The 24,737-nt window shown below is 36.3% G+C and overlaps 1 protein-coding gene and 1 pseudogene across 1 annotated transcript in view; one reads left to right on the top strand and one right to left on the bottom strand.

The window, feature by feature from the left end:
• EYS (eyes shut homolog) overlaps positions 1–24,737 on the top strand; it is a 1,683,276-nt gene that overhangs the window by 1,419,212 nt on the left and 239,327 nt on the right. The gene's annotated exons all lie outside the window — the stretch shown is intronic.
• The window catches only part of LOC131833277 (small ubiquitin-related modifier 2-like), a 44,018-nt pseudogene continuing 21,543 nt past the window's right edge, over positions 2,263–24,737 (bottom strand).

Raw genomic sequence — 24,737 nt, 5'->3', positions numbered from 1 at the left:
TAACTAATTTATTTAAGGTCATGTAACTCATAACTGAAGCAGAATTCCCACCTAGACAGTTTTATTCTAGATCTCTTATATTTAATCACTATACTACACTGCTCATTGTTGTTCAGATTTTCCTGCCTAAATTAATACTCTTAAAAGGAGAGAATCACAAATCAAAACATCTACAAGGAGTCCCTCCGTCCCTCATCATCTGTCTTTCAAGCACAAATTATGTGGCTTATAATCAAGGTCTTCTTCCCTATACATCTTTATCTTCCTATTACCCAACATGGTCTGTCCCATTCTACTAAATCCATGGTCCCAAACACAGTCCTACCTTTTCCTACCACATTTATTTAGCTAATGCTACAGTTTCTCCCCTGAAGTGCTCTCTGTTCATTTCTCACAACTGTACACTACCCTTCCTGTAAGCCTACTCCTCTAGAAGCTAGCCTAGACTGATCCTCTTCCTTACTCTCAACTCCTAGCATGCTCTTGTGATACACTTTGATATTCCTGTGATACTCTCTACTAGCCTTTCGGGTAGATGGTTACCTCACCTCCAAAACCAAACAAACATGTAAGGCTTGAGTATGGGACAAGTAGAAGAAAAACAACCAAATAGACTTCATCGTGGAAATTTTACTAATGGAGATCAGTTAAATGCATGAAGGCCATGAAAACTTACCTTCTTAGATTATTTAGGCAGCAGCATTTGGCATAAGCAAATACACAAGTGATGAATGCTCATGTAATAAATTAGAAAATTGATTTAAGCCTAATGAGAACTCCAGAAGTTGTGTTGCAAAATAAAAAGGGTTGAGGGGTGCCTGGGTAGCTCAGTGGGTTGAGCCTCTGCCTTCGGCTCGGGTCATGATCTCAGGGTTTTGGGATAGAGCCCCACATCAGGCTCTCTGCTCAGCAGGGAGCTTGCTTCCTCATCTCTCTCTCTCTGCCTTCCTCTCTGCCTACTTGTGATCTCTGTCAAATAAATAAACAAAATCTTTAAAAAGAATAAAATAAAAATAAAAAGTAGTGGCATCAGTAGAGGGCCTTCAAGATTAGAGAAGGTATTATGGGGGCTTAAGTGGGTAGGAGAAGAATCAATGAAACAAGATGGGATTGGGAGGGAGACAAACCATAAGTGACTCTTAATCTCACAACAAACTAAGAGTTGCTGGGGGGAGGGGGGTTGGGAGAAGGGGGGTGGGGTTATGGACATTGGGGAAGGTATGTGCTTTAGTGAGTGCTGTGAAGTGTGTAAACCTGGCAATTCACAGACCTATACTCCTGGGGATAAAAATATATGTTTATAAAATAAAATAAAATAAAATAAAATAAAATAAAATAAAATGAGATACTAAAAAAAAAAGATTAGAGAAGTTATTGATTCTAATTTTTTTCTTTAAAAAAATCTTTAAATGGTATTAATAATAAAATAACTACCACTAGTTAAACTGTTACTACTTTGCACCCACACTTTTAACTCTTTCCCTAGATTTAATTATTTATTCCTAATATCCACCCAGTGAGGTCCTATCCACCCAGTGAGGTACTCATTCCAAAGAGGACAATAAGGTACACAGCCTGAAGGCACTGAAACCACAGTTTTTGCTCAGGAAGTCTGATTCTAGTGTCTAACACTAATCATTACCCACTATACCACATATTATATTACAGTCAGTAAATGTAAGGAAAATGTTTCATACTTTGCACATTTCATGAAACCCTTAAGACATATCAAAAACTCCCTAACTTTTTTTTTTTAATAATAAGTTCATTTAAACAACAAGATGCTTGACTTCAAGTAAAAGCTATCTAGGATTCATTTCTTTTAGAGTAATTGATCCTTATTTAAAGGCAGATTGCTATGTACAAAAAAATTATAAAGTTGTCCTTGGTTTTATAATGATAAATGAAAAGCATTGAAATTCTCAAATTGAAAAAGGTATATAAGGATTTTTATGTTGTTCTATTTTGTTAAATAGTGAGAGCAAAATAACCTACTGGAATATAAAGATAAGAACTGAAAGAGTATGCCACTAATGGAGAAAGGGGATATTTTCAAAGAACCAGTATTTTTTTTCCCCATCCCATATCCTTTTGATGTGGATCCAAACATACCATTGGCCATTTAGTTTAAAAGAAAAATGCAGTTTACTTATGCACAGAGTTACTTTATGTACAATTAAGGAGTGAGGAAGGGGAAAACGAAAGAACAGAGAAAACTGTACTGTAGTAGTCAGGATGTGGTGGAAATAAATTGAGGTTTTCTTATTGAGAATGTCTTCTTGGTCTGGAGGAACAGAGTTCTGCAGTAAAGGAGCAGTTTCCCTTTTTGTAGACACCTCCTCTCTGCTGCTGGAACACATCAACTACATCTTCATCCTCCATTTCCAGCTATGCAGGTGTGTCTGTTTCATTGATTGGCTGCCCATCCAATCGGAACCTGATCTCCCTCGTTGACAAACCCTGTCATTCATAATAGGCTTTCATTAGTTTACTAAGTGGCATGTGCCTCTTAATCTTCAACTGCACCACAGAACCATCCTGCCCCTCCTCCTTCAAATTAATATGATCATTGTCCTCAGTGGTGACTCCTTCCTTGGGCTTTTCAAGGCCATGGTGATCACCTTGACGAGTACCTTCTCAGCTGCCACTTCACAAGAAAAGATACCAGGTCGAGCACAACACACACCAAAACTCCCAAACTTTTAAATTCTAAAATATGCTGTATCAAATTAGTGAAAATAACAGTGTTGAAAATGCAACCAATTATTATAAAAAAAAATCTAAAACTTTATTTTCTTTTTTCAATTTTGCCTTATGCAATTACCATTTTCTCTCAGGGAATTTCACAAAATAAAATTTAGTGAAAATTATGCTTTAATTGTGATGCTATCTTGAAAGAAAAATAGAATCAGTATACCATCTGTCAATTCTAGATATAACAAAAGGGGTAGATAGAATTATTTTTACTTAGCCTACATAGTATGTAAGTATGGTAAAGTTAAAGATGTTTTAAAGACATCTATGAATTATACACTGCTGTAGTTTTTGCAAGTCAACATTTTAATGTATTTGCTATTATGAAGAAGCTATGGCATTCTGTTACTTAAAATTCATTAGGCTGTAATTATTAGGTAGTCTACAAAAACCTTTTAGAAAAGATACTTTTATTCTTGAAAACTTCTTAGGTCAATTATATTCTATCACAGACACATTTTTTTAGGTCCTGAAAAGCACAAAAGCTCAACACAATATTCTTCTGTCTGATAACAGGAGGGATATTATATTAAAATGAGTATATCTAATTAAAAGAATTATACAGATTAATATATGATTTTTCAGATTTTTCTCAAGCAAAAATACTGTAGTCTCTTAGATATGCATTGTCCCTAGAATCATCAGTTTTGTTGAAATGTATGTAAGACATTCAATTCATAGAATAGGATAAAGGAATATGAACTACAGTAAATTTTTATTTGAGAGAATAGTTGCTTTTAGAATATTACATGGGAGTTGTTCAAAAATATGTTGTCACAGTGCTTATTAAGAGTTTTCATTGCTGGATTTATTGCAAAATTCAGGAATCAGGAAAGTCATATTTTGATTGTATGGGAAAATTCTAATTGAATCATTGAAAAGATGTCAATTTTATTTCTAAAATTTTACCTTAGTGGTCGAAAATAGTTAATTAAATATCCTTACAAAAAGCATATTTTTTTAAAAAAAGCATATTTTAATGCTTTCTAAAACATTTAAATGTGAGACCTAAAAGTTGCATTAAAGATAATATAATTCAACCTCTGATTTTTCTGCCAAAGAAACTCCATGCCAGAGAGGAAGATGTACTTTCTTGGAGCCACATGACTCAATGCAATATAGCAAAGTTAAAACTAGAGTCCACATTTGGCACTCTTTCTCCTGCCCCCATCTGTTTGTCTACTTTTATAGGTGACATACTACAACCTTATCTTTCTTCTTTATGTGATCTGTGTTTTACTTCCTATTACATATAAAGAAAAGAGTTACCAGTTGTTTATTCATTATGCCAAGCCCACAGAACACTTCACCCCTTCCTTTGTGAAAGGATCAAGAAGTCCAAATCAAATGACTTCTTTTTTCCAAGCCTTACCTGAAGCACTGCTTTTTATGAGAACAATCATGCTCATTTCTCTGGTCATTATAAGTGAAAATTTGTGATCTTGACTAACAAAGAATTATAGGTCTTAGAGACTCTATGGGCAAGTCTCATGGATTCTTATCCACAACCACTTTGAATCTTGACAATTTAACTAAGTATTACAAAAAATGGGAACTTGCCATCCTAGAAAGCATCTCCTTCCAGGTTTGCAGTCTCTAGATGTTTGAGATTTATTTATATTAAGTAGATCTATTCTTTCATGCAGTCTCAGAGCATTGGTCCCTTATGTGCTTTTTAAGAAAAAGAAGGAAAGAAGGAATGCAAGATGGAAGGGAGGGAGGAAGGGAAGGGAGAGAATAAATCCATAAATCTATTCCCGTTTCTACTTAATTGTCTTCAACTTTTCCCTGAACCATGGAATCTCAGTTCTATGAGAGCAGGCTATTTTTTAATCACTATTATTCCCCAGAACTTAATTTTGAGCTAGCATATTGAATATATTCAATAGGCATTTTTCAGATGAATTAACCAAGTTTACTTATCTTCCCTAATTCTTTTTTGCTATAAAGTAAATATTCCCATACCCTAACCCACTCCTCAACGGATAGGATTTGGGAAAGCCTCACCACCCTAATTATTCTCTGCATTCTTCATTATACCAGCTACTATATAAGCTGTCACAAACAGTGGAAGTCAGTATTCCCTGTGTAAGTGATCCATATACACTCAAAGAAGAAGGAATTTGCTTTTCTCAATTTTCAGACCATACAGATTATACATTTAGTCAACTAAATCCTTAGGTTTTTTTTACATAAAGTGCCTGAAATTATTTAAGTTGCTTAGTCACACTGCCAGAGTTTACCACTCTTACAATACAAACATCCTTAGGAGATTTAACACATTAACTGAGGTTCTCAATCATTCACAGCTTGTGGTCAATTTCTTTCATCAGATATAATTTTCTCCCAAACCATAGCTGAGAACAGCATGCTAAGTGGAGGAGAGTTTTCAGAGACGGGGTAGATGATTTTATAACTTGTGGCACTGCCCAGAAAGTCAAGTGTGAATGCAGCTTCAAATCAAGGGGCCAGGGTAGATAGCAGTATTGGGAAATGGACAAGGAAGAGGGCCAGGGTGAGAGTCAAACACAAGACATTTAGAATAATACTGGAACAAATGTTTTTCTCTATTCATGTATTTTCAGTATATATGATTCAGTGAATTTTAATTAGGAGTGTACTATGTATCGGGTAGTCTGACAGCTTCTAATTATACAGGAGAAGGAGAAAATTTGGTTTTACCATAGGGTAGCAAGGTAAGAAGTAAGTAAGCAAATATATAGCTAGTAATTGTATTGGGTCCCAGTTGAAATAGAGAGCAAAGAGAGTATAAAGGAGAGTGAGCATGAAGGAGGGCGTGTGTTATGATGAGCGCTGGATGTTATACACAACTGATGAATCATTGAACACTTCATATAAAACTAATGATGCACTAGCTCACATAGCCTGCTCACATAGAACTGAGATTCCATGGTTCAGGGAAAAGTTGAAGACAATTAAGTAGAAACGGGAATAGATTTATGGATTTATTTGAATTTAAATTTTTTTTAAAAGTCAGGGGAGGACTTTCCAAAGAGGATGATCAGAGATACATGGACAAGAAGGAGCCTGTAGGTTGAAGAATGAGGGGATGTATATGGACTTAAATACACATGATGTGGATACAGATACAGATTCAAATATATCTCAGGTATAGGAAAAAGTCAGGGTGAATAATGACTTCTATAACATGTTTTAAAAGGTTCTACCAAATCTGAGAAGCACTGTAACTTTCTTTCCCCTAATAAGATGTCAAAAGCTCACCACCTGCACATGTTCAGAACGGCTTCCTTGCAGATCCATCTTCCTCGGCCCAAATTGTCTATTTGAGGTTTGTGCTCTTCTGTAAAGGAGTTGAATTTCCACCCAGCTGGGTACAAAGGACCAGGCTGCCACAAATTGCTGCATGTGAATCCCTCTTTTTAGCCTATGCCTATTTTATCACCTCATTTCAGTGTATCTTTAGATAAACTGGATTGACCCTCTAATGCCTCTTAAGCACACAGTATAGCAGCACCCATGTAAGTACTTCAGTCAGTCACATGGTGGCCTATCTGATCTCTCAGCCAACTGCCTCCTGAAAGTTTGAACATTCCCCTAGGATATATTTGACAGGTCACAAGTTGAGCTAGTGCAAGCTACATACAAGTATGTCTCTTCTGCAACTCCATGAAACACACTCATCTCTGTATGCCCCTGAGGTTCTAGAGACTATTTATCTGGGCTTCCATACCTTTAATTTCTAATGGATTTAAAAGTGATACTGAAATTCAACCCAGTGTGCATAAATTGATTTTTCTGGGATGTGGCCAATACTCTACTGGGTACTATGGAGTATAGATATGTTGATCCATTAAAAATTTCGCTTTAGTTAGTGATAGACATGTTTAAGTGCCAAGAGTGAAGTGCATCAATTTCTATAACTTGTTTTGCAATGTGTCATAAAAAAAAAATAAGGTAAAATGATGGGTAGATAGATGAATGGATGCATGGAGGCATGAGTAGGAGGATATATATATCTGATAAAGCAAATACAACAAAATATTTATTGTAGGATCTATGTGGGTATATGATGGTTCACACTGTGAAATTCCTTTAACTTTTTTATGTTTATAACTTTTGATAATGAAATATTAGAGTAAAACAATCACTGTGTACCTGAATCTTACCATGCAAGTAGAAATAATTGCTATATTGTGAGGTGCTGATTGTAAAGAACAATGGAAATTCAGAGAGGAATCAACATGGATTGTTATAAAAGGAAAGAGGACCACTTGAGACTTGAAGGTGTAGGATTTTGAAAGATGAAGTGGAAGATGGAGAGCATTTCAAATGGAGGAAAACAGCATGAGCAAACACGTGGAGGATGGAGCCGAAAGGCAGGTGTCTAAGAAAACAAGACAACTAAATCTGGTAGGAAATAGTCAGCAATAATTTTGGATACACATAGAAAAGCTAGAAAATGGCAGGTCATGATGAGCAGAAAAAAGACATGATCCCTTCTCTTAATAATATTTGGGCACAATAAGAGGAAATAAAGATCAGACTTACAAATGGAATTTTCAGACAATCTTATAAAAATTTACAAAGAAAGTTACAAGATGAACAGGCACTCAAATGAATGCTACAGTCACTACAGGCAGTCATTACTCTAGTGACACAAAATAATTGGATGAAAAGCTTTGGACCACCTTTGTCAGCTTGTACTAGGGAAGTCAAGTCTTGGGTCTGTACAGGGCCATTCAGATCTTCCCTTCCCCAAGACAAAAAGTTCTACCACATTAGCTTTTCCTGGACAAGCTTGGAATCAGCAGAATCAACCTTGGCAGCAAGGCACTGTCCGTTTCTCCAGTGCTTGCCAGCCTTCTCACCCAAGCAGACAGCAATGCAAGACCAAATGGAAACAATGGAATATATTAGAAAGGTATGAGGTAGCTCAAGAATTAAAATAAAAGCTCGGAGACCAGTCTCAGAAATCACAGAAACCAGGATATGTACCAGGAATTCAGGTCACTGTCTTGAGGGTGCAGTATGCGAAAATGTCCAACAGTTCTCATAACCATTTAAAATTCAAAATCAAAGGAGCGTGCTTCTGAGGGGACCAGTTTGTGTTGCAACCTACCCTGTGACCACAGAAGGGCGGTCTTCTCAAAGAGAGTCACACCAAAACTGTATTTAAATAAGACACGAAGTTTCTTCAACCAAGTGACTTAACCTTCAGAAAAACACATGAAAGGAGAATAATAATAATAGGATTGTGCAAGAACCAACTGAGATAAAAATAATGAAAGAGGACTCATATATGTGCTTACTATGTGACAAATATTGTACTAAAGATTTCACAAATTTAAGTAATCTCATTTTTATTCTCTTTGAGATTTACATAATCGAACTTTGCAGTTCATATTTCAAAATTTAACTCCAAGTTGATGGGAAATACTCATTCTGTCAGGCATTTTTCTGCCTGGGTTCTGAATGCTCATCAAGTACATATCTTTCAAAATGCATCCACTTGAAAACCTGAGCTTTGTCTTCTCAGTTCTCATTTTTGTAAAGATTCTCTCTCATTTACCCTTTTCCCCAATGCATGCCAATATGATCAGTTTGTGTGTGTGTGTGTGTGTGTGTGTGTGTAATATTGGTGTTCCCATGTGTTCTCTCCTTGGCTAAAGACCATCCTTACTAACAATTTCAGATTCCCTACTGAAAGGATAAATTATTACCCTTTCCCCCAAAATTTTACATTACTACAATTTTATCTGTTTTTTTGTACCTAATGACTTTAAAACTAGAGATGGGAATTGAAAAAACATCTGTACCTGGGGAAATAGATGCCTAATTTAATGCTTGGCTATTTTCAAATATGGAATAATGAGAAAGAAAACAGCCATCAGGTGAGATGTCCTCAGTGCTGGGATCAAGGCATCTGATCAAGTGTCCCGTGTTATCATTGACACCCAGCATGGCTTACTGCAAAAAAAAGAGGGAGGTGGAATGTGGAATTTTCAGTGACTGGCAAGCTAAGCCTGACCCCTGCCCTACAATCTTCAAAGAGAATAGAAAATGTAATGAGCCACTGAAATCATGACCTCCTGACTGACTGTACCTCATTTCTAAGTGAGAATCTGGAAGATTCTCCAGAACAATTACAGAAACAATTTTTCAGGCAAAGAAAAATTGTGATGATAAAAAAACATACACCATAATGACAAACACAAATATCAATATATGCCATGCTGGCTTTCTCTTATAGATGAAGTTCGTAAAAAGAAAAGGCAGGGCTTAAAATTCACTTGTTCCTTGTTTTAAGGAAGCTTAAGCAGTTTTTTAAAAATATAATACTCTCCCAAGAGGGACATTTTTTTTCCTCAGGAAAAGGAAAGGAAATAAGTTCTGCTATTTTTCTGTTCGCCAAAAAAAAGAGAAAGAGAGAGATTAATATTTAAGCCCCCTTTCAACTCAGAGTCATACTTCACAATTAAATTTAGATGTAGAGGAGGGTAGACACCAACTACCATACGTCCTCTTGCTTTGTCTCAAGATGATCATGGAGATGGCCATTTTCTCTCTCTGGTGAATCCAAATGAACAGAGGATGTAGATGATAGGTAGATAGATAGGTAGACCCATACATACATACATACATACATACATACATACATACATTCATACATTCATAATAGATAAGCATTCTTAAAAGTTCCAAAATATCAAACCACATTTTAAATTTTTCTTCCCCTTTTATACTTCAACTCTGAAATCTAGCCTTTCAAACTGTTATGGTTTGCTCCTAGGCAGGCATGAAAAATTCAGTCTGACCTCCAACTTCAGGGAGCTAACATTCTCAATTATATTTAAACTCTCTAAAATACATTGCATATCTACATATACAATATTAAATATATATATGTATAATATTTAACTGTTGCTAATAACTTCCTTTGCCTAATCATAAAAAATTAGTTATTCCAAGTGAAAAACAGAAATTTAAAAATAAATACATGTCAACAATCCTAAAATACTTGCATTCACCATTTTAAAGTTTTTCTGTGAAAGATTTTATATTGTTAAAAAGTAAATATTGGGCAGGATTTTTATTATCAGATGAAGGGTAGATTACAATAACCTAGCTCTTGGCACTTTTTGCTTCTTTTAAAACTATTTTCAAGTATCTGTGGACAACGGATGCTCACACAGTCAAATAATTTCACTGTGCCACCAGTCATTGCTGGTCTAAAAATAATGTTGTTCCTATGAATACCCTATGTATTCACAGAGGGAGGTAGCTGAGTAAGGAAACTCCTCTTCCAAGGATTGATTACATGAAACATTATTTTTCTGCCAAAGATTATCTCAATTTTCTATATACAATGTTCTACATATAGTTAATTCCTGTGGGACTTAAGAGACTAAATTTAGTCTCAGCCACCTTATTTTACATTTTTCAGGAGTTGCAGCCGTCATTTGGCTTATAGTATCTTCTGTCTGGTATAAATTGTTCACTTCTACCTTTTGCTTTTTTGCTCATCTGGAAACTAAATCAACAAAACAGCTTGGCACAGTAAATCATATGTTGTCACCATAGAGTTCCATCATATTTTTTAAAGTAAAAAGTCATTCAAAATAGTCTAGATCAACCACAACAAAAAAAGAAAAAAAAAAAAGAAAGAAAGAAAAGAAAAAGAAAGTGAAATTTTCCCTAAAAGGAACGAAGGTATGTTAAGTAGTCTAAGAGATATATGGTGAATGTCAAAAGACCAAAGGACCAATACATTTTCATAGCTACATTAAGTAACAAATGAAGCTGCAAAGAATTATTCAGCTAAAATTCAAGCTGAATTGAACAATGCCAGGGTACAGTCACTCACCTTACATAAGTGTTTTACCTTAAAAGTGAACTTACATTCCACCTAAAGAGTTCCTTGCTCTCTGCCATTTTGATATTAGCTTTCATTGCATTTCTAACCAGAAAGCCTTTGCCTTTAATCATCTTAAGGTAATACTGATGGGAAGAAAGCCAGTAATAAAAGAACTTTAGCATATCTATATGCGAACGAAAAACAGATCAATCAAAATTATTAACCAAGGACCAAAGCTCTCTATTAATTAACGGAGATACTTTGAAGCTTACTTCCCATTCAGTGTAAGAACTATAATGGAAACATGGAAGGAAGATAGGAAAGGTGTGCCTCACAAAAGCAAGTCATTTTTTTTTTTTTTTCTGAAAAGACTCATAAAAGTACTTGGAATCATTTTTAAGAAAATGTAAGAATATGACATTTTTTCAGGGAAGAAATTTTCATAAGCAATACTAACTGAACCTGGGCCTCATTAGCATAATTGATGAAACAACTCCCCAGGTCCAGGGGCTGCAGGGCAAGGTCTTTATTAAAAAGTTCTTTGCGTGTGCCTGGAGTATAAAGTCACAGTGAACAATAGGTTTGCTTTGTATTTTCCCCCTTTATGTTGTAAGGGGCATAATACTGGTGGGATATTAAAGCAATGTATTTTTATTTCCCCTTTAAGTCTCTCTTAGTCATCCATCTCTGATGCTGAGGCTTCTTGCCCAGTGAAAAAGAACAAAGTGACTCTTAAAAAGCTTTGGCCTCCAACTTCTTCAACTCTAGCAAAACAGTCTTGGCAAGAGAGAAAGGAGTCTTCCAAACTCCTTCAGATTCCAATAACATACCAAGAGTCTGCTGCACTTCTCTACATAGAATACTGAACCCTACCATAGTGCATTTTATATTGTACACAAAGGCTACACCAGTTACACTTTGGCTAGCAGGGTCAGTTTTTCCACAGCCTCACCAGCATAGGTGTTTTCAGTCTTTTTAAGTTGCTAGGTTAATAAGTGGAGATGCTATTTTATCACTATTTTTGAAGATTTCTATTTAGCACTCTGTTGATTAGCCTTTCTTAGGCTAACTTAAAAAGAAAAAGTTTTGGGGCACCTGGGTGGCTCAGTGGGTTAAGCCGCTGCCTTCGGCTCAGGTCATGATCTCAGGGTCCTGGGGTCGAGTCCCGCATCGGGCTCTCTGCTCAGCAGGGAGCCTGCTTCCCCTCTCTCTCTCTGTCTGCCTCTCCGTCTACTTGTGATTTCTCTCTATCAAATAAATAAAATCTTTAAAAAAAAAAAAAAAAAAAAAAAAAAAAAGAAAAAGTTTTGTCACTCAGGGAACTCAGATGGCAACGCAGGATGCTTCTGAACTTCCCTCTTGCCATGCTCTGGATATACAGCTACATGAAGCAATTCCCATTGAAAGAAATCCAGAAACTAGCTGAGTTACCTCTACATGTCCAGCAAATACATCGAAATGCACAAGGAAAGCTGAGACACAGTCTCTCCATAAACCCTACCTCTGGGATAGCACCATAAAATCAGAAAGGAACCCCAACTCCCAATTGTCCCTGAAAAGCTGAAGATTTGGAAAGCACATCTAGCACCCAACTTTTAAGGCTCCCACCATCAAGTGGGCCCCCAAAACACCTAACTCTGAAAGCCAGTGAGACTTGTGTCCACAAGACCCTCAGAACTATAGAAAACAAAGGAATTCTTAATGGTATGTGAGCACTTGCCCCAGCTGCTAACCCTCTAGGGCTCATTGCAGAGAACATGGGCAAAAATAACCATCTCCCAGGCTTCCCTGAAAGGGGTTTGACTGCACACTTGACAAACTGAGGGCCCAGCTTTCATTTTGCACATATCTAGGGACTGGCTCTGATCCTCCACAGAGCCCAAGGAAGTTGAAGGGCATTTCTGAAGCTTTCTTCCTCTGTTGTGCTCCAACAATAAAACAAAATTGCTACTATTTCTTTGGGAAGAGTTTGTACACATGCTTGATACCAGGTTTTGCAGCTGCTGACTGAGGAACAAATTACCAAATCATGTTGCACTGATAGTCAATGGGTCTTGCATTCACAGGTCCCACAGAACTATAGCAAACAAGCTGTTTTTTTGTTGTTGTTGTTGTTGTTTTGTTTTTTTAAATATAGGCTCAGCACAGAGAGAGAAGGTAAAAACAACCATCCTCTAGCTTTTCCCTGGAAGGTGCTTAACTATATAATTTCCCAGCTGCTGGCTGGCTTCTAATCAGCCTGTAATTACTTGCCAACTATAATCTTTCCCTTGGAACAATGATGGGCCTTGGCATACCCTCAAGTATTGGGAGCCACCAAGAAGAAAGAAGGTGGCTTGGACAATCACAAAAATTTGAGACAACCAGGAGCTCGAGCTAGGTTGATTCACAAGGTTCATCTCCTACCACAAGACCACTCTTTGAAGACTAGGAATGGTGGCTGCTTTATTTAATGCAGAGAAACCAACATAGACAGTTAAGAAAATGAAGAAACAGAGGACTATGTTCCAAACAAAAGAACAATATAAATGAGAAACTAATCTTAATGAAACATGGGTAAATGATTGCCCTAATAAAATTCAAAACAACAGTTATAAAAATGCTCACTGAGGTCAGAAGAGTAATGCAGGAACAAAGTGTGAATTTTAATAAAGAGGTAGAAAATATTAAAAAGTACCAAACAGAAATCACAGAGCTAAAGAATACAGACACTGAAATATGAAATTACAATAGAGGGGTTCAACAGCAGATGAATCAGTAAACTCAGAGGTAAAACAGTAGAATTAATCCAAACAGAAGAGGAAAAAGAAAAAATTACTAAAAAGAGTGAAGATGACTTACAGGAAGAAGCAGACCAATATACACATTACAGAGCATCCTAGAATAAGAAGAGAGACAAAAGGACAGAAAGTATAATCAAAGAAATAAAGCTGAAAACTTCCCCTAACCTGAGAAAATAAATCTATGTCCAGATTCAGGAAGCACAAAGAGTACCAAAGAAGAACCTAAGAGATCCCCATGGAGACACATTGTATTTAAGTTGTCAAAAGTTAAAGACAAAGAGAATCTTAAAAGCAATAAGAAAAGAGCAACTTATTACATACAAAAGAACCTGGTAAGACTATGAGCAGGTTTTTCAGAAATTTTGCAGAACAGAAGGGAGTGGGATAATGTATTCCAAGTGCTGAAAGTAAAAATAACTGCCAACCATGAATACTCTTCCCAGCAAAGTTGTCCATCAGAATTGAAGGAGATAGAGTTTTCCTGACAAACAAAAGATGAAGGAGTTCATCACCCCTAGGCCAGCCTTATAAGAAATGTTAAAGGGAGTTCCTTAAGCTGAAATGAAAGGATGGTAATAATTTTAAAGCATATAATAATATAAAAGTCTTTGATAAAGTTAAATATACAGTGGGGCGCCTGGGTGGCTCAGTGGGCTAAAGCCTCTGCCTTCGGCTTGGGTCATGGGTCTCAGGGTCCTGGGATCGAGCCCACATCCGGCTCACTGCTTAGTGGGGAGCCTGCTTCTCCTCTCTCTCTGCCTGCCTCTCTGCCTACTTGTGGTCTCTTTCTGTCATTTTATGTAAGCATCAAGGTAACCACAGGGCCAAAAACTTAGTAGATATAAAGAGATGAAAAAGAAAGAAATCAAAGCATACCATTACAGAAAATCATTATATCAAAAGGGAAGACAACAAGAATGGAAGGAAGGAACAAAGGAACTCCAAAATGGCCAGAAAACAACAAAATGGTAATAGTAAGTCCATGCCTATCAATAATTAATTTAAATGTAAAAGGACTAAATTCCCTAATCAAAAGCCAGAGTAGCTGAAAGTCAAAATAAAACGGATATGAGATAAAAACATCAATTAAAAAAAAGAACACCCCCCAAAAAAAGACCCAATTATATACTGCCTACAAAAGACTCACCTTAGCTTTAGAGACACACATATACTGAAATTGAACGGTTGAAGAAAGATATTACACGCAAAGGAAACGAAAAGAAAGCAGTGGTAACTATACTCATAACAGACAAGATAGACTTTAAGACAAATACAGTAGCAAGAGACAAGAAGGTCAATATATAATGATAAAATAATCACTTCATCAAGAGGATGTAACAGTTGTAAATATTTATGCACACAGAATTGGTGTACCTTAATATAGTAAGCAATATTAATAGATCGAAAAGAAGAAGTAGCAGTAATAGTAGATGAGTTCATTACACTGCTTTCAAGAATGGGTAGATTATACTGAAGATCAATTAGGAAGCAATGAACCTAAACTACATGTTAGACCAGGTGGACCTAAAAGACATATAAAGAACATTTATCAAAAGCAACAGAATACATATTCTTCTCAAACAAGCATGGAACCTTCACAAAGATAGATCATATGTTAGACCACAAAACAAGTCTTAATGAATTTAAGAAAATTAAAATCGTATCAAGTATCTTTTCTGACCACATTGGTAGAAACAAATCAATTATAACAAGAAAATGGAAAATTCACAGATATGTGGAGAATAAATATGTTACAGAACAGTCAGTGGGCCAAAGAAGAAATCAGTAGAGAAATAAAAACATATCCTAGGGGCGCCTGGGTGGCTCAGAGGGTTAAGCCTCTGCCTTCGGCTCAGGTCATGATCTCAGGGTCCTGGGATCGAGTCCCACATCGGGCTCTCTGCTCAGCAGGGAGCCTGCTTCTCTCTCTATCTCTGCCTGCCTCTCCGACTACTTGTGATTTCTCTCTGTCAAATAAATAAATAAAATCTTTAAAAAATAAAAATAAAAATAAAAACATATCCTAGAAAAATGAAAATGGAATCTCAACATAACAAAACCTAAGGAACGCAGCAAAAGCAGTTCTAAGAGTAAAGTTTATAGAAGGGTACCTGGGTGGTTCAATCAGCTAAGTGTCTTTCTCTTGATTTTAGCTCAGGTCAAGATCTCAGGGATGAGATCAAGCCCTCATTGTGCTCCATGAAGGGCTTGGAGCCTGCTTAAGATTTTTTCTCTCTCCAGAAAAAAAAAAGAAAGAAAGAAAGAAAGAAGTTTATAGAGAGAAATGCCACATTAAAAAAATTTTTTAAAAGCATTACACATCAAAGTATTAGAAAAAAAAACAAAATTCTTTTAGCCCAAAGTTAGTAGAGGAAAGGAAATAGGAAAGATCAGATTGGAAATAAATGAAATAGAGGTTTAAAGAGAAAAAAGATAAATTCACGTCAAAAAGTGGGCAGAAGACATGACAGACTCTTCTCCAATGAAGACATACAAATGTCGAACAGACACATGAAAAGTGTTCATCATTACTAGCCATCAGGGAGATTCAAATCAAAACCACATTGAGATACCACCTTACACCAGTTAGAATGGCCAAAATTAACAAGACAGTAAACAACGTGTGTTGGAGAGGATGTGGAGGAAGGGGAACCCTCTTACACTGTTGGTAGGAATGCAAGTTGGTGCATCCATTTTGGAAAACAATGTGGAGAGTCCTTAAGAAATTAAATATAGAGCTTCCCTATGGCCCTGCAATTGCACTATTGGGTATTTACCCCAAAGACACAGATGCAGTGAAAAGAAGGGCCATCTGCACCCCAGTGTTCATAGCAGCAATGGCCACAGTTGCCAAACTGTGGAAAGAACCAAGATGCCCTTCAATAGACAAATGGATAAAGAAGATGTGGTCCATAGATACAATGGAGCATCATGCATCCATCAGAAAGGATAAATACCCAACTTTTGTATCAACATGGATGAGACTGGAAAGAGATTATGCTAAGTGAAATAAGTCAAGCAGAGGGAGTCAATTATCATATGGTTTCACTTATTTGTGGAGCATAGGGAATAAAACAGAGGACGTGGGGAGATGGAGAAGAGAAGTGAGTTGGGAGAAATTGGAGGAGGAGACAAACCATGAGAGACTTTGGACTCTGAGAAACAAACTGAGGGTTTTGGAGGGGAAAGGGGTTTGGGGTTGGGTGTTGGGTGAGCCTGGTGGTGAATATTATGGAGGGCACTTATTGCATGGAGCACTGGATGTGGTGCATAAACAATGAATTCTGGAACACTGAAAAGAAATAATAAATATATACATACATACATACATACATACATACATACTAAGAGCTGGCTTTCTGAAAAGATAAAACTGACAAACTTTTAACTACTTTGCACTGATTTTAAAAAGTGGGGGGAGGGGGTGTGCTGAGTGGCTCAGTGTGTTAAGCCTCTGCCTTTGGCCCTGATCATGATCTCAGGGTGCTGGGATTAAGCCCCATATCGGGCTCTCTGCTCAGCAGGAAGCCTGCTTCCCCCTCTCTCTGCCTGCTGCTCTGCCTACTTGTGATCTCTCTCTCCATGTCAAATAAATAAAATCTTAAAAAAAAAAAAAAAAAAAAAGGAGGGAAGAGTCAAACCAAGTCAGAAATGAGAGAGGAGAATTTACAACTGATACCACACAAAGGATCTTAAGAGACTACTGTGAACAATTATGTACCAAAAAGTTAGATAACCTAGAAGAATGGATAAATTACTAGAAACATGCCACCTTTCAAGACTGAATCATAAAGAAGTAGAAAATCTGAAAAGATCAATTATTAGTAAGGAGACTGAATCAGTAATCAAAACCTCCCAACAAAGAAAAGTTTAGGACCAGAGAGCTTCAGTGGTGAAAGATTTAAAGAATCAATAGCAATTCTTTCAAACTCTTCCAAAAAATGAAGAGAAAGAAATACTTCTAAACTCTTTTTATGAGGCCAGCATTACCCTGATACCAAAACCAAACAAGGACATTGCAAGCAATGAAAATTACTGACCAATATTCCTCATGAATATAGATTTTTTAAAAATTCTCCACAAAATATTAGCAAATTGAATTCAACAGGACATTAAAAGGATCATGTGCCATGATCAAGTGAGATTTATTCCAGGGATGCAGGGATAGTTCAACGTCTGCAAATCAGTCAGTGTTAACGAAATGAGAGCTAACAATCGTGATCATCTCAATGGATGCAGAAAAAGCATTTGACTCTGCAGGACCTCCAGAGGTCAAAGAGTAAGCAAACAGAAGGAGACCTCTTTATTCTGTCCTGTTTCTAACCCAGAGATTGAAGCTACCTAGGAAGAAAGCACATAGTTAAAAGAGATGTGATAGGGAGGTGGGTGCTTCCTCCATTCCTTCTTGTTTCCCACTACTAAATTTGTACTGTTTGCTGCAGTGTAAAAAGTATTCTGAGTGAGAAGGAAAGGGAAGGGAAGAATAAGAAAGTCAAGAAACATACTATTTCAAACTATTACAAAGTTAGAGTAGTCAAAACAGCATGGCACTATTATAAAAACAGACACATAGATGAATGGAACAGAATAGATGGCCCAGAAACAGACCTATGCATATATGTTCAAAGATCTTTTAACAAAGGAGCAAAAACACACAAAAAGGAAAGAATAGTCTCTTCAATAAACGATATAGGGAAAACTGTATAGGCACATGCAAAAGAATGAAACTGGACCTGTAGCTTACACAATACATAAACATCCATTTAAAAGTGGATTATTAAGACTTCAATGTAAGACCTGAAACATTAAAACTTCTAGAAGAAAATATAGTCAGTAAGCATCTTGATTGGTATTGGCAATAATTTTTTTTGGATTTGACACCAAAAACAAAGGCAACAAAAAGCAAAAATAAACAAGTGAGGCTGCATCAAACTAAAAAGCTTCTGCACAGCAAAGGAGACTAGTAACAAAATGAAAAGGCAACTTACGGACTAGGAGGAAATTTGCAAACTGCATTTCCAATAAAAGGCTACTATCCAACTTATACAAGGAACTCATACAGCTCAATAGTGAAAAAATACCAAGTGATTCAATTTTTTAAATGGGCAAAGGAACTGAGTAGACATTTTTCCAAAGAAGACATGCAAGTGGCCAACAGGTACTTGAAAAGATAGTAACTATCATTACTCATCAGGGAAGTACACATCAAAACCACAGTGAGGTATCACCACACACTTATTAGGATGGCTATTATCAAAGGAATAAGAGATAAATGCTGGTGAGGATGTAGAGAAAAGGGAGCACTTTTGCACTGTTGGTGAAAATAGAAATTGGTCCAGCCACTATAAAAAAACAGTTTTGAGCTTCCTCAAGAAACTAAAAATAGAACTGCCATATGATCCAAAAATTCCACTTCTAGATATATATCCGAAGTTAGCAGAATTAGCATCTCTCGAAGGTTATCTATCTATATTTGCATTTTCTTTGCCCTATTATTCAGAATAGTCAAAATGTGGAAACAGTCTGTGTCTGCCAATAGATAAACTGATAAATAAAATGTGCACACACCTGCACAAGCAAAGAGAGAATGAATTATTATTCAACCTTAAAATAGAAGGAGATCCTGCAATTTATGGCAACATAGATCAAACTGGGGGGTATTATGCTACATGGAAAAAGCCAGACAAACAGAGAAAAACAAATACTACATGGTATCACTTTCATGTAGAATTGTTGGGGAAAAAAGTGAAACTCATAGAAACAGAGAGTAGAATGGTGGTTATCAGGGGCTGGAAGATTGAGAAAATAAGGAAATGTTGGTTAAAGGGTACAAACTTCCAGTTATAGGATGAATAAGGTTTGAGGAACTAATGTATAATATGGTGATAACAGTTGATAATACTGTATTTTATAATTTAAGTTTGCTAAGAAAGTAAAACCTAAGTGTTCTCAACAAAAAAGAAAAAATGAATATATATGAGATGATGGATGTGTTCATTAATTTGATGGTGGGAATCCCTTCACAATACATACATATATCAAATCATCACATTGTACAGTTTAAATATATTACAATTTTATTTGTCACTTATACTTAAAAAGCTGGAAAAGTTTCTTTTTTTTTCTTTTAAAGATTTTATTTATTTATTTGACAGACAGAGATCACAAGTAGGCAGAGAGGCAGGCAGAGAGAGAGAAGGAAACAAGCTCCCCACTGTGCAGAAAGCCTGATGCAGGGCTCGATCCCAGGACCCTGAGATCATGTCCTGAGCCAAAAGCAGAGGCTTTAACCCACTGAGCCACCCAGGCACCCCTGGAAAAGTTTCTTAAAAAAAAAAAAATTTCCTAAATATTTACTATATCTCCAGCACTATTTGAAGTATTTGACTCGTATTTAGTCATTATAACAATCAAGAAAAGTGCTACTTTCATCCCCATTTTAAAAAAGAGGAAACTGACCAAAGGGATGTAAACTTCTTCTAGATCCCTTAGCTAACTAGGATTCAACTATAGGCAATCTGACTCCAGATCTAGCACTCTGTGTTATTATGGAAGCTATTTTAAGAGAAAAGTATATGACATGAGGAAAGTCAAGTGCAGGTACTCAAAAATAATCAATACTGATTATATAGCCTTTTAAGAATCCTGGACGTAATTCCAATGTGATGCAGGTGTGGAGGGTTCTCCACACATAATACCAGGCAATTCTCAGTCACCAGCAGAGTATCTGAGAATTCACCTCAATGCTGACACCATCTACCCAGAGATAACATCAGGTTCCATGGGGTAAATATTCAGTCCTACTATACCATACTGTTCCTTCCAGCCCTCTAGTTCAGATGCCAGTCAAAGCTCCGGGCAGTTACCTGTGCATCTGACTGACCAGCTACAGATTGGAGATTCCAACAATCTCCTCTTTCAGTTCAATCACTTTACTAGAGTGGCTCACAGAACTCGGGAAAAACACTGACATTTACAAGTTTATTAAAATATATGATAAAGGATTTGCATCAATAATCAGATGCAGAAACACATAGTAGGTCAATGTCCTAAACAAAGAGGCTTCTACACTCCTGAAGTTTGGGATCCAGCTCCATGGCACATAGAAGTGTTTTGATTTCCCCAAACATGAAAGCGGTCCAAAAGAGTCAAAAGACTTTTTCTCTTGTGTTTTTATGAAGACTTCGTTACATAGTTATGATTGACTAAGTCATTGACTATAGGCTGATTCACACTCCCTCCCTGGAGGTTGGGGGATGGGGGGGGGGGGGTGGAACATTGCAACCCTCTAGTTGCATGGTTAGTCCTTCTGGCAACCAGCCCCTACTCTTGGATCCAAAAGTCACCTTCCTTAAAAAATACAGTCACCCATTTCACAGTTATGATTCTGAAACATTGTCAGAACTGTGGATGAAGACCAAACATATATTTCTTGGTTTTAAGATTTTATTTGTTTATTTATTTATTTGAGAGGGAGAAGGGGAGGGAGCGAGTTGGGGGAAGAAGGGAGGGAGAGAGAGAGAGACAGAGAGAATCTCAAGCAGATGCTACACTAGGCACAAAGCCCTACACAGGGCTCGATCTCACAACCCTGAAATCATGACCTGAGCCAAAATCAAGAGTCAAATGCTTAGCTGACTGAACCATCCAGGTGCTCCAAATACATGTTTCTTATAAATCCTTCTGTCACACACAGCTACACAAGTCAGCCAGAGGAAGGTGTCAGTTGACTGGAGGCAAGTCAGCTGAGAAAAGCTTGAAAACAAACATCAAGAACAATAAAGTAGTAGGTATCCAATGATCAAAATGATGCAGAAAGGACAAATTTTATAAAGAAGTCCAAGGAGAAATAGAGAGAAGCCGCTAAATTACTCAAGTGGTAGATGAGTTTTCATTCAATCCCTAGGAGCATATCTGGAGAGGTGAAGAGAGAACTGCATGGCAGCCTGTTCTTTGTGAACAAACTAGACAAAGAGCTTCCTTCCTGGAGCACTGTCTGGGCTGTTCATCGAAGGTTTGTGGTTCTTAGTCTTATGCACATTGCAGAGATTGTCCTGACTCTACCACAAAAATTAGTCCCAAAGTTAAATACTTCTGGAATAACAGAGGACATCTTCATTCCCCATTTTCTAGTTACCCCCTGTATTTTTTCCTGAAGTGGTACCCTAAATAGTTACATCTTGTTCCTAAAGGAAAGGAATTCTTAATATGAAGATTTATATAAAGGTCCACAGTACAAAACCAGTATTATTTCCTGATTCTGACCAGGTTCCCAAATTAAACCTACAAATGACCCCAAGTCCAATCCATCAGAAACCAAGAAAATTACCTGCTGCTTTAAAATTCTTACTTCTATAATTACAAGGAAATTTCTGCTCTCACGATCATTAATATGTTAAATTATATGTTGATAGACTTTGTAAAAGACAGATTTTTCAAACAGCTTTTTTACCTTTTCTCACTTATGCTGGCATTTTAGACACTAAAAGACAACCATGCAGAGGTGAGCTGGTGAGTTTCAATGCATGAAAAGAAAAGACAGGTAAACATGAAGAGAGCTAAAGGAACCTAAAATGCTTTGAACATAAAAAAAGAAGAAATGATTATGTTTACTTTGGATTCCAGCTGAGATACAAACCCATGTGTTTTTTTTTTTTCTTTCTGCTTCAGTTATCAAATTATAGCTAAAACTATTAAGATTTCCAATTAACATGTGGACAGCACAAATTCAAAGAAAGGAAAATGAAAGAGAGGCTGAAACATTTTTATTCCTCTTCAGTATTTTCTAACACAGTTTCTCCAATTTCCATCCCACGGAGGGAAATTGATGTGTACTGAAGATTGTTATTGCCTTCTGAACATGTAAGAGCTGTGACACAAAAGGAACTTTGGGGCTTTATGATTTATTGCTTTATCATTTTTAGTGCCATCTCTGTTCATCCTCAAATCCAGGGCAGGCTACAGGACATATTAAAAGGGCAACATTTTCTGTATTTCCTTTTTAAAGGGCAAAGCACTTACCATTTTCTACATACAAAGCACTTATCTTTTAGCTCACTGTTTGATGAGCAACACTGAAGCCTGCTTTTTAGACCTCTTTAATATAGGAAATTATATTTTGCCCATTCTCAACCAACTTTTGAATTTTTATGCAACATGATTCTTACTTTCCTGAAAATTGTAGCTATTTTAGCCAACATTATCCTTCTAATGGAAATGTGTTTTCTCATACACACACACAAATATCTATATTTCAAATTGTGTAGGTCTATATGTTCCTCTGTCAGCATCACTAGAGCCTATCATCTTCTCTCTGAAGAGGAAAGAAAACTCAGGCATCATCCAACCCTAAGGGACCAGAAAGCATCAAGTCATTAGTCATTTAGGATTACCAGTATAGTACCCATGCACTTGGTAAATGACCGTGTTGAAAGTCAAATGTAGAAAATTACCTGCTCTTGAGTCTATTTTCTAAATATTCTTTCATTTTCTGTGGACCAAAATTTGATTCCAGATTTTGATATGAATACTTCTATTTAAACCTAAGTTATAAAAATAAAAATAAACCTAAGTAATTTTTTTTCTTTGTTTTCCCCTTACCCTAGTGCTCTTAACTATTCTTTGTCATAGACCATCGCGGAGCTCACATTCCAGGCTTTGATGAAGGTTAACAAGGGTTAATAAAATTGAATTTACACTCAAAAATAAATAGGTGTATGTGCCAAAAACCATAAATTTTAAAATTCCACCTAAGTGATTATTTAAGAAATTAAAGTCCGTTAATTTTCATGAGATTGCAGAAGCAATGAGTTACCAAATACACACCCAAAATTAAATGGAAGGGCATTCCAATTATAATTTTATATACACATTACATTTAAGTAATTTTTGTTCCTCCTCTCCCTCCACATCATAACATTACAATTCTGGGGCATTTTCCACGCATCACCATGTTAAAACAAGCACAAAGGATAGAAACAAAGTCTTACTGCAAGTACCCAAAATTTTTTTTACTGGATTTAAATATAGCAGATGCAAACTTCCAATTTGCACACTATAGTAATCGCAATGATAAAGAAGTTATAAAAAGAATACAAACAGAATACCTTCCTCCAAAAAACTTCATTTTACCAAAAATATGTTTTTCAATTCTAATTTGGAACATCTGATAAGATATTGCCAACTAAGAAAAATTAACTTTGCAAGTGCTGTCACACCATATGTCTACATTATCTCATTTTATTTTCAGTATTAATGTTTATTATCCAAAAACTCCAAATAGAAAACATTTAACCCTAACTGTAAACTTTATTTAAAAAATATTTTAATAAAAGTAATTATTTTCCATCCCTCTTTTTCTACTTAGAAATCATAAATATCAAGAAAAAAATCTTAAATAACAGGGGAGAAAAAAGGAAGAGAAATATTTTCCAAAATGTTTTTCCTGGAGAATTTGTGGATCACCATAATATTGGGCTCTTGCCATTCAAGGATTTCTTTCTTCCATCCGTTCCAGTCCCAGTGCTTATGAAGTTCTCTTTTTTTTATTTTTTTATTTTTTTGGTGTTCCAAGATTTATCTTTCTGAGAACAAATTTAAGTCTGAACTGTGGAATTAAGAAACTCAGAAATAGACCCTATTTTATTAGCATTAACACTTCATCCTACACATTAGACTCCTTAAAATTGTATCTTGTAACATACTACTGCCCAGTAGGCTACAACCACGTACCTCTTTCACAAATACATTTCAGGAAAATATTGTTTCCATTTAAATAAGCTTTAAGACCCTAGTCCGTACTTTTATACCATTAGTTCCTAGTATATTTGCACCAATTCCAGGATCTTAAATCCAAAATATTTTGCCAGAGAATCTATTTAAAAATAGCATTAGTCAGAAAAAGATCAACTCCATATGATTTCACTCATATGTAGAATATAAGAAACAAAACAAACCAGTAAAAAAGAAAAGAAAGAAGGTTGAGGAAGGTAAACCGAGCACCAGGTATGTATGGGAGTACTGAATCATTATATTATACACCAGAAACTAATTCTGCACTGTATGTTAACTAACTTAAAGTAAAAACTTTTTGGGGTACCTGGATGGCACACTTGGTAACCATCGACCTCTTGATTTGGCTCAGATCATGACCTCAGGGTCCTGACATTGAGCCCTGCCTCAGGCTTCACACTCAGTGCAGAATCTGCTTCAGATTCTCTCTCCCTCTCCCTCTGCCCCTCCTGCTCATGCTCTTTCTCTCTCTTTCTCTAAAACAAATATATGTGTTATATATTAATATATTATATTTTATATGTTTTATATATATATAAGCTTTAAAAAAATAGGATACAACTCCACCCCTT

This window comes from Mustela lutreola, chromosome 6, assembly GCF_030435805.1.
Source record: "Mustela lutreola isolate mMusLut2 chromosome 6, mMusLut2.pri, whole genome shotgun sequence".
NCBI classification, from domain to species: domain Eukaryota; kingdom Metazoa; phylum Chordata; class Mammalia; order Carnivora; family Mustelidae; genus Mustela; species Mustela lutreola.
Note: the sequence above shows the minus strand (reverse complement) of the source record. Positions and strands in the feature narration are given on the sequence as shown.